The sequence below is a fragment of the Glycine max genome, chromosome 18, assembly GCF_000004515.6.
Source record: "Glycine max cultivar Williams 82 chromosome 18, Glycine_max_v4.0, whole genome shotgun sequence".
In the NCBI taxonomy this organism is placed as follows: domain Eukaryota; kingdom Viridiplantae; phylum Streptophyta; class Magnoliopsida; order Fabales; family Fabaceae; genus Glycine; species Glycine max.
In genome coordinates this window covers 27,400,824-27,411,873 of record NC_038254.2, presented here as the reverse complement: position 1 = coordinate 27,411,873, position 11,050 = coordinate 27,400,824, and the positions used below count along the sequence as shown (strand labels likewise).

Here is an 11,050-nt window from a genome sequence, read left to right as displayed (position 1 = left end):
TTTCCAACGTGGTTACGGCACGACCGAACGGTCGGAATTGATTTTAACCAAAGTTAATGGATAATACAATTCAAACGTTCGGTGGAAATTTATTTTATTTTTAAGTTAAGCGAGAAACGACTTAAGTAAAATGGCTTAAGCACGTCAACAGGGGGTATAAAAAGTAAACAAAACGAGAATAAAAATGCACTAAACACAATGTGGACCTCTATGGGTGCATAGAATGAATCGAAAAGCTTGGTTCGAGGTACTTACCCGTTGAAGATCGAAGAACGATGAAGAACGAATGAAGAACGTCGAAGAACGGTTGAAACCTTTGCGAGATTCCTCACGGAAAACGTTACGGAAACGTTTCGGAAGCGCCTCGGCTTAGATTTTCTTCACGGAAACAATTTTTCCAAGCAAATTCAAAAGAGAGAGAAGTGCCTAAGGGGCTGGACCCCTTTCTTCTTCATTTCCTCCCCTATTTATAGCAAAATAGGGGAGGTGGTTGCCGCCCAGCTCGCCCAGGCGAGCTCAGCTCGCCCAGGCGAGCAGGGTTGCTTCCTCCAGAAGCAACCGCCTTCTGGAGGAATCTTCTGGAGGGCCCAAATGGGCCTGGGTGCTATTTGCACCCCCATTTTTACTAAGTACACCCCCCTCTGCTGTTTTTTGGTGATTCTTTTTTCGTAAAGTTACGGAAACTTACGAATTTCGTAACGATACTTGTTTTCTTTCCGTAATGTTACGGAACCTTGCGGATTACATAATCATCCCCTTTTTGACTTACGGAATGTTACGGAACCTCACTTAATTATGCAACGATGCTTCCATTTGATTTCCGGTGTGTCACGGAAACTTACGGATTGTGCATCAATATTTTTTTTGGTTTTTTGGGCATGTCCTGGAATTTCACAAATTGCCTAATGATGGGTGCCAAGCACCTCACGAGGACCAAAGAATGGTCACACGTCATCGAGCAAAGGTTCCCGGACGAAATTAGGGTATGACACTATCTCTTTCAAGAGAGATTTCTTCTTCTCTTCTTCTTACTTCTGAAAAGGGATTAAGACACCAAGGGTCTCTTGTTGTAAAAGACTTCTGAACACAAAGGAAGGATTGTCCTTGTGTGTTCAGAACTTGTAAAAGGATTTTACAAAAGAGCGGAAAATCTCAAGTGGGTTGCTTGAGGACTGGACGTAGGCACAGGAAGTGGCCGAACCAGTATAAATCAAGTTTGCATTTCTCTCTTCCCTTAAACTTCTTTTATTTATTGCTATTTATCTTTGGCTTGAAAGAAGTTTATTTTGAATTGTCTTTTGAGTAATTCATGTTAAGGGTGCATTGTTAATCTAAAAAGAGAGAGTGAAATTTTAATTGGGGAATAGTTCTTGTTATCTTAATTCAACCCCCCTTCTTAAGATAACTGAGGCCATTTGTCTAACAACAACTCCCCCAAATTTACAGTTTTGCTTGTCCTCAAGCAAATAAAAAACAGCTCACTGGTCCCCCAAGTGACAAAAACATGCAGTGACTATGTACAAAGGTGTATGCACAAAAGTTATTGATTGCATGATAAAAGAATGAAGCAAAATGCCCTTATCACTTGTCTTTCACAAAGCATGTAATTATTCAAAGAGAAGAATAAAATGTAACCTGTACAATTAGATGAAGTTAGGCGTAAGACAAATATCAAGGAAAGCAGCTTAAGCCACAATCTCACAGCTTCTGTTTCACTTAAGCACAAGTATTTAAGCTATTCATCAATAACAACTAGCAAGAGGCCCAATCTTTGAACTTCATCTCAAGCCATAAAGTCAGAAATGCATAAATAGAATCAGAAGCACTTTTACAGGCTTGTAGTGAGGCTTGGCTACAAAAATAATTGGTTTTTCTAGGATTCAAAGGCTTAGATTCTAAGAGAGAACAAATCCTAGACTTATCCAAATATTTCTTCCAATACAATTAGCTTATTTACTAGCCTTTCACTTTAATTTGTCTTTGACCTTATTACAACAACACACATTTTCTTTGATTGTTTTTTTTAACACACAACTTATTTGTCGTGTGTGTTGATGCTTTACCTTTTACTTTACATCCCACTCAACTCCCCCAAATTTGGGGTAATTTGCCTTGAACTATCTACTCTCCTAGAATCTAAACAAGGTATATGGAGATATTCGTTCAAGTTCAGGGTTCAATTTTGAAAATGTAATTCAGCTCACAAAAGGTGCAAAGGATACAATTATAATTCAAGGTAAGCTTTTTGGTCAATTGGTTTGTATATACAATCATGGCCTTCATCATGTCCTCATTCATACATTTCATTCTAAATTTCAGAGATTGATGCAAAAACTATTACTCAAAGCTAGTCATTCACTCACAGTTTAAGATCACACTCTCACCGATTATGGTTTATGCTTTTCTTTCTCAATCAACCTGTCTATTGACTAACGATTCTAATTGCAAGTTCACATTCTTGTTCTTTCTTTGACTAACATACATACTTACTCAAACTTATGAAAAGAAACAAAAACTCGATCACAATCATGCTTTCAATCCAAAATCAATTCATAACACCAATTTTCACAAAAAGATAAAAATGTTTCGCTGCATAATCATCCAAGTCAAGTTAAATTGTTCCATATGCTTCAAAACATGCATACCAACTATCCACACAAGAAAAAGAACAAAAGTGTATATAAACATTAACCAAAATAACTCAGACACTGTACTAAAATATAATAATTATATAAAAAATATCAAAAAAGAAAAATCCTCAGGAATTTAAAATCCCTGAGACAGGTCCTGTGTATCCTGAGTCTGAACATCCTTCTCATCTGTCAGATGAAGTACTGGAGTAGCTGGAGGTGAAGTGTTCAGAGTCAAGACTGGTGTCGTCTGGTCCTCTAGCATATCAACTACAGGAGTAAAGGGGTCAGCTGCAAGCTATGATAAGGAGAGGTCTACCACTGGAGCAAGGGTCTCTGAAGTGCCTTCAAGAGATATCTCAGGAGTGGTGGCAGTCTTTGGTCTAACCTGCTCTTCACCTGGATCCTATTGAAAAGTAAATGGCTCTGGAATGGTGGTCCCAGAGGAAGCATCCTGTACCTGTCGGGGTTCCTGGGCTGTGGGACCTTCATCTTCCCTATGAAGAGAAGGTTGGGCCCTAGTCCAGGCTACCTTCTCCAGAAACTGCTTAATGGAAGGAATTGATCCTGGAGGCGCCACCACCTGTAAACTTTGAAGTAAAATGATTTGTCCCTAATTAATGCTCTGAAGCATGGCTTCAAAGCACTAAGAATCAATCTGAGTTGGGACTGAAGCAACTACTGAAGTAGATGCTGGAGTAGGAGCTGTAGATGTGGAAGGAAGATCAGCTGGCCTCGCCCTCGCCCTCCTAGCCCCTCGGATAGAAACTATTAGATCATCAGGATTCCAACAATTCTTCCTGATGTAGGCCAAATTAATGATCGGGCTCAGGCGCTCAAAAGTGAGGCTTTCAAAGACAACCCCTCTGGCTTTCATGTCCATGCGAGAGACTAAACCAAAGATCAGCCTAGCTCTGTCCACTATCAGGTTAGAGGTGTGAGATGTGGGGGCTAGGTTGGAGTATGAGAGAACACTCCACACCTGAGCTAATGTAGTCAAATCTTTCCTGAGAATCCTCCCAAGATGGCCCTCAGCGTTCAGGATGAACCCTCTCCCTGGTATGCAAAGAGCAGCCTCAATCTCTATGTAGTCTATGGGCAACCTACAGTACCTAGAGTATGTGGGTAATGACTCCCCCTCCTCTAGGACTACAAGTGTCTCTAAAAATGTGTTGAGGCTATTTGCATCTATCTTCACCAGGTGGCCTCTAACTCTAGCTTGCTTTGGTGAAGGACCCTCTGAGCGGTAGAGATTAGCATAAAATTTCTTCACCAAAGCAAGATCAATAGTCCCATCAACAAGTTGGTGAGACGTTTGTGAAGATTACGCCTCTCCAACTCTGTCTTGAAGTCGTCAAACTCCGTGTGGTATATCTCAACCTTCCTTTCTGGCAAAATATTCCTCCCTAAGACATTATCTATATAATGGTTCCAAGCATCAAGCGAGTGGAACCGTCTAGTATCATATTGAGAAGTTGGCCTTGCCCCAATGCTCTTAAGTTTCCTGGAGGCCATCTGTAACACAAAGGAACCCAAAAAGTTAGTTAGCCCACAAGTTATTCAAATTGAAAAACAGAAAAATAAGACTGAGAAAAACACTAGGAGCTTAATGAGACATGGTCCGCTTGGCTTGCCTTCAGAAAATACACATTACCGCTTAGCGACATGTGGGGCCGCTTAGCGGATGTTGTAGAAAATTTTGCTTATGCATAATCGGCTTAGCCCACATCTTCTGCATAATTTGCTCGCTAAGCGTAATGATTGCCGCAACAGATGTGGGCTAAGCTCAGCAGGGTTGCGCTTAGCGGCACCATGAAATTCAGAAAATTCACTAAGTATGGGGGCTTAGCAAGCAAGGCTCGCTTAGCCCAATGGCTGCTGCAATGAAATGAGCTTAGCCTAGATAAGCTCGGCTTAGTGTGTGGCTTTCAACAAAAAATTTGACTAAGTTACCTGGGCTTAGCGATTCAGCCTCGTTTAGCCACAGGTATCTCAATAGGAGGATGAGTGTTCATCCTCACAAGATGAACTCGCTTAGCGCGGTAGGTGCGCTTAGCGAGTTCGTCTGGAAATGCAGATATTCAATGAATATTGATGAACTCACTTAGCTCAGCATGCAGAGAACGCAGTTCATTTTCTTCCATATTTGAGCCTCTAAAAGGCATATCAAACATGCAAACCAGTCAAAACTATCTACACAACATAATCATTCACAAAATCCTAATCTTTCACTAATCTAATATCATTAAAACCCTAAAAATTAAAAGCTAAATCTATGGTTTTCTAACCTAAGGTTCAACAAAACAAAAGAGAAAGAAACAAAATGAGGAACTTACTTGGATTGTTGTGTGCTGAAGATGCATAAAAGATGCAAAAAGAAAGCAAGAATGCAGGTTGCACAGATTTGGGAAAGAGAGAAAATGCAGGGAATGCTCTGAGAATTTTGGGCAAATATGAGTGTAACTGATGTTACACTCACTTAAGCATATTTCAACCCTCTCGCTTAGCGAACCGTAGAGCTAAGCGAGCCAGAGAGACGTTTGGTTTCTCAAAGTGGGTCGCTTAGTGGAACTTCGCTCCTAGCCCAAGTTTGAAATTCAAAATCTATTTTTTTTAGTTGGGCTTAGCGCACAGAAGCGTCGTTTAGCGAATTTTGCAGGTCATAATACCTGCAACTCTCGCTAAGCAGGGATCTGGGCCTGCTTAGCTAAAATGATGCATTTTGAATACAGAGGGCCATGCGCTTAGCGGTTGATGGATTGCTTAGCGCTGCTATGGCCGCAAGGAATTGGGCTTAGCTGGCATGAGTAGCACTTAGCTCAATGAACCCCTGTTCTGGCCGCAAGGAAATGAGGTTAGCGACGATGTCTTGTGCTTAGCTAGTGAATACGATGTGCTTAGCGAGCAGGCCATCGCTTAGCCCAATTCAGATCGAATTAAAATGGGCATAGCTCAGCCTTGGCCAGCTTAGCAGACCAAATCAACCTGAGATGCAAGGGTTCAGCGCTAAGCGCTAGAGACTCTTGGCTTAGCGCATGACCAAAGATGCGCTTAGCGCGAGGCTTGTCTTCAACAAATAAATCAAAATCAATTTTCTGATCTTGAAAGCCCAGCTCCAGCTTTTTTCTCCCCATATCAACTATGCAACTTGCAGTTAACATGAATGGCTTTCCCAATATTACAGGAATGTCATTATCTTCACAGATATCCATTACCACAAAGTCTTCCGGGAAGATAAAATGTTTTACTCTGACCAACACATCTTCAATTACTCCATATGGTCTGGTAATGGAGCGATCAGCAAGTTGTAAAGCCATCCTAGTGGGCATGATCTCCAACTCTCCCAACCTTCTGCACATGGAGAGTGGCATTAAGTTAATACTGGCTCCCAGATCAATAAGAGCCTTTCCCACAGTGACTTCTCTAATTTAACAAGGAATGGTTATACTCCCAGGGTCTTTATGCTTGGGTGGAAGGATCTTTTGAATCACAGCACTACAATTTCCTTCCACAACAATGTTTTCCTGGTGAATATACTTGTGTTTCCTTGTTAACATATCCTTTAAAAACTTGGAGTAGAGTGGCATTTGCTGTAAAGATTCTCCGAAGGGCATGGTTATTTCTAGTTTCCTGAAAATATCTAAAAATCTCGCCAAATGGTGGTCCTTCTCCTTCTTGGAAGGTACCATAGGATATGGTACTTCCGCACCTTCATTCACAACTTTTTCTCTTTTCTTCTCTCTAGCTTGTTCACTTATACTCCTCTCTTCATTCTTATTTTTTTTCATCTTTTTCATTTTTTTCATTTTCTTTTTCTTGGTCATTTAATTTCTTTTTGTTGACCATTATTTGTTTTTCTTTTTCCAGATTGCTTTCACCTCTCACATCATCTTTCTTTTCATCAGTACCTTTCTTTTCAACAGCTTTCTTCTTGGATACAACACTATCCTCATCCTCCGCCTCCACAAACCTCTTACTCCTTGTCATCACAGCTTTACATTACTCCTTGGGATTCTTTTCTATATTCACCACAAAAATGTTGGATAACTTGTCAGCTATCTGCTTGGCCAGTTGTCCCACCTGGACCTCAAGATTGTTTAGTGCTGACTCAGTGCTTTTATGATTTGACATTGTTACTTGCATAAACTGAGTCAATGTCTCCTCCAACTTAGTAGTCCTCTAAAAGATGTTAGGCCCTTGTTGAATTGGCTTGTTGGAAGGTCCACCTTAGTCCTTGATGAATTGATTGCTAGGGTGTGATCTCCACTGTCCTTGTTGGTTATAAGGACCCTGCTGGAAGCCTAAAAATCCTCCTTGAGTATATCCTTGTCTCTGTTGATTTCCCATATAGTGAACTTCTTGAGTGTTTTCTTCAATGGGAATACATTGGTCTGTTTCATGAGCCTCACCAAAGATGGTACAACCTGTAACCTGCAAAACAGAAGAATGTGTAGGTTGACCAATAGACAGTTTAGTTGGCAACCTACCAAGTGTTTCTGTTAAAATCTCAAGTTTCCTAGAAAGCAACTTATTCTGTGCCAATAAAGCATCATGTGATGATAGTTCTAACAAGCTTTTCTTTGTGGGTTGATGAACTCTGTCGTGCAGAATGGCATGATCGCTGGCTGACATATTCTTAATTAGCTCAGTTGCCTCTTTAGGGGTCTTCAGCTTTATTTTTCCCCCTACTGAAGCATCTAACAGTTGCTTGGTTTGTGGTCTCAGGCCATTTATAAACATATTCAATTGGATTGGCTCAGAGAACGCATGGGTGGAAGTCTTTCTCAATAAACCTCTAAACCTCTCCAACGCTTCACTCAAGGACTTGTCAGGGAACTGATGAAATGAAGAGATTGCAGCTTTCCCTTCTATAGTCTTTGACTTTGGGAAATATTTTTTTAGAAACTTTTCAACAACTTCTTCCCAGGTTTTCAGACTATTACCTTTAAATGAGTGGAGCCACCTCTTGGCTTCTCCTGCCAAGGAAAGTGAAAATAGACTGAGTCTAATGGCTTCATCTGGCACGCATGCAATCTTTACAGTGTTATAGATTTCAATGAAAGTCGCCAAATGTGCATAGGGGTCCTCATTTGGTAATCCTTGGAATAAGTTCCCCTGTATTAAATGAATCAAAGAATGAGGGTAGTTTATGTTGTGAACTTGCACTTCAGGACGTGCAATGCTGGTAAAGAATTGCGGCACTGAATTGCTTGAATAGTCCTTACGGGTAACTCTTTGCTGGTGCTCATTAGCCATGGAAACGGTTTCTGGTAAATAAGTCGTGGATTCCCTTGATGATGGTGATTCGGATGATGAAGAATCAGAAAAATGAGTTTCTTCCTCAAGAATGGATGCTACTGTCCTGTCTTGCAGTAATTTCTTCTCCTCTTGACTCTGTTCCTTCTCAACGTAGCTTTAATCTCCAAGTCCAGAGGAACTTAATTGCCTGTGGGAGATCTATGCATATAAAACACTAACAACAACAACGGTTATCCAGTTCAAGAGGAAAACAAATATGAATTGAAAGTAAATATTCACGGTTTATCAAAGAATAAAGAATAGAAGATCCCTATTAGTACGTAAACCGATTGTATACCACCACTGATAAACACCAAAATAGGCTATATTAGCTGGGCCTAGAGTACCTCCTCGAGTAAAAGCTTCTACAGCCGGTTGTCCAAAATGAGGATCCCAAATTGCATGAGCTATAGGTCTTACATGTAAGGAACCTGTACCCATGCTTCAAAATTCCCTTGCTGATGTGTCATTATTTTCTCCTATTTCTTAACCCTTTTTGCACCATTTTAAGTACTGATTAATTTTAATTGTCAAATTAATTAGGCAATTTTATTATTTGGGCCCATTCAGCTAAATTGATGTTTTTAATCTAATTTCAGGAATTAATGAAGCATTGGGCTTGGATTTGAAAAGGACAAACTATTTTATTCTACAAAATTAGATCTTATCATATCTTATCTTATCTAGATATTATTTAGATTTGATCTCATCTAGATTTTATCTTATCTTATCTCATCTAGATTTGATTTGATTTGATTTTATTTACGGGCTTGGATTTAAAACAGATTTGTAAGCTTTGGGGCTGGAAAAACTATGTAACAGCACCAAGGTTCTAGTTTAGGCCCTCTCTTCTCTCTCTCCTATTTTCGTTTTTTAGTTTTTGGCTTTTCTTTGAGACATCTTTTCGTTTTACAATTCTAGTAGCAACAAAATTTTGTTCTTCAATTTATAAGTTCGTTCTCTATTGATTAATGGAAGGCTAAGTCCCCAGCGTTGCTTTCTCTTAAGGATCAAGCACAGTTCTCTTTGAGTTTCTATTATTATTGTTACATTCTGTTCAGTTTTTCCTCTTCACTAATTACTCTCAATTTGTTGTTTTTAATTCATGCATGCTTAGTGCTTGATTAATTGTCTCTACGCTTAATTTACGTTCATGCTTAATGATCGTTTATGAGTAATTGGTGTATGTGATGCTTAATCACATGATGAATGCCTTATGTTGAATTTCGCTTAGTAATTTAATTTAGGGTTGGATTAAGTGGTTAAACTGATAAAGGATAAATTCTCGCAACCTAGGATAAGAGACTTGCTTGTGAATCAAGGAGAAGCAACGTATTTTAATTATGATATTTTCTAATTCAATTGTACTCGTTGTTTAATTTACAAAAGCAAACAACCCCCCCCCCCCAATTCGTTACTATTTTCCAACTATCTGTTATGAACATTTGGTTTATCATTGCTCGTTGGGAAACGACCTAGGATTACTTCCTAGATACTGCATTTTTAATTTTTATTTGATTCGGGTACGGCCTCGATCAAATTTGGCGCCGTTGTCAGGGAGCAGTGTCCAAAGGTTCATAATAGCTAGTGTCGTGTTAGTGTTTAATTCTTGTGTTAGTGTTGTTTTAGTATTGTGTTAGTGCTGTTTAGTACCTTGTTATTTTGTTTAGTGTGTGTGTTCTGTTTTACTTTTGCTGTTCAACACTTCCCCTGTTTTAGTTTTGGTGTTTGCTGTGAATAGTACTTTGTGATGGATTTAGTGACCACTTTTGTTGAACTGGAAAACAGGGTAGTAGTGGAAATCCCTTAACTACGTATTTTAGAGACCACCCTTGCTGAATTAATTAGGATTTTTTGTTTTGGTAGCTAGAGTTGTTATTTTTGGCTGAATTTTTTTGTGGTCACTTCTTTTGATCCATATTTTGCGGGAAAAATAGCTGGAGCCCTTAGTTTGGTCAGATTTGAAAGTTCCAAAAAAGTAGCAAATTTGATTTTTGTCAAAACTTCAAATGACCATAACTTTGAATTTTCATTTGAAATTTTTTGTGCTATCTTCTCATCATTTTATAAGGTTGCTCACAAAATTTCAAGTCATTTGGATATCATTTAATGGTAGTTGTAGTTCAAACCTACATTGTTACTTGCATAAGAAGGCAACTAGTTTTGCATGTTGAAAGTAGTGTATGACTAGAGGCAATCCATCTGACTTACAACCCTTTGATCCTGAGATAGATAGGACATTTCATAGATTAGTTAGACAACATTTAGTACCTTTTGAGCATTCTGTTATTGGTGATTTTGAGCATTATAGTTTTGAACATTCTGATTTTGCATATTCTAAGAACATGGCACAACCTCCACCCTGTGAGAGGACTCTAAGGGAAATGGCTGCACCTGATTTCACCTACGAAAGCTTGTGCATCCAATACCCTGATGAGGATGTCCCATATGTTCTTAAAACTGGACTGATCCATTTGCTTCCAAAGTTTCATGGCCTTGCAAGTGAAGACCCACACAAGCATCTGAAAGAATTCCATATTGTCTGCTCCACCATGAAACCACCAGATGTCCAAGAAGATCACATATTTCTGAAGGCCTTCCACAATCTTTAGAGGGAGTGGCAAAGGACTGGCTATATTACCTTGCTCCAAGGTCCATCACGAGCTGGGATGATCTCAAGAGAATATTCTTAGAAATATTTTTCCCTGCTTCCAGGACCACGACCATCAGAAAGGATATTTCAGGTATTAGACAACTCAGTGGAGAGAACCTATATGAATACTGGGAGAGATTTAAGAAATTTTGTGCCAGTTGCCTCACCACCAGATTTCAGAGCAGCTTCTTCTCTAATATTTTTATGAAAGACTCAGCAACATGGAGAGAAGTATGATAGATGCTGCCAGTGGTGGAGCCCTTGGAGACATGACCCCTGCTGAAGCCAGAAATTTAATTGAGAAGATGGCTTCAAACTCCCAGCAATTTAGTGCCAGAAGTGATGCTATTCTCATTAGAGGAGTGCATGAAGTAGCCATAAATTCATTAGGTGAGACTAAGAAGCTTGAAGGTAAACTAGATGCCTTGGTTAACCTGGTAACCCAACTGGCCATGAATAAAAAATTTGC

At 39.5% G+C, this 11,050-nt stretch overlaps 1 non-coding gene across 1 annotated transcript; it reads right to left on the bottom strand.

Moving 5' to 3' along the window:
• Positions 1 to 10,650: 10,650 nt before the first annotated feature.
• Positions 10,651 to 10,756, bottom strand: LOC113000238 (small nucleolar RNA R71). Its single transcript, XR_003265529.1, has one exon. It is a non-coding gene; the product is annotated as a small nucleolar RNA R71 (small nucleolar RNA).
• Positions 10,757 to 11,050: the final 294 nt, after the last annotated feature.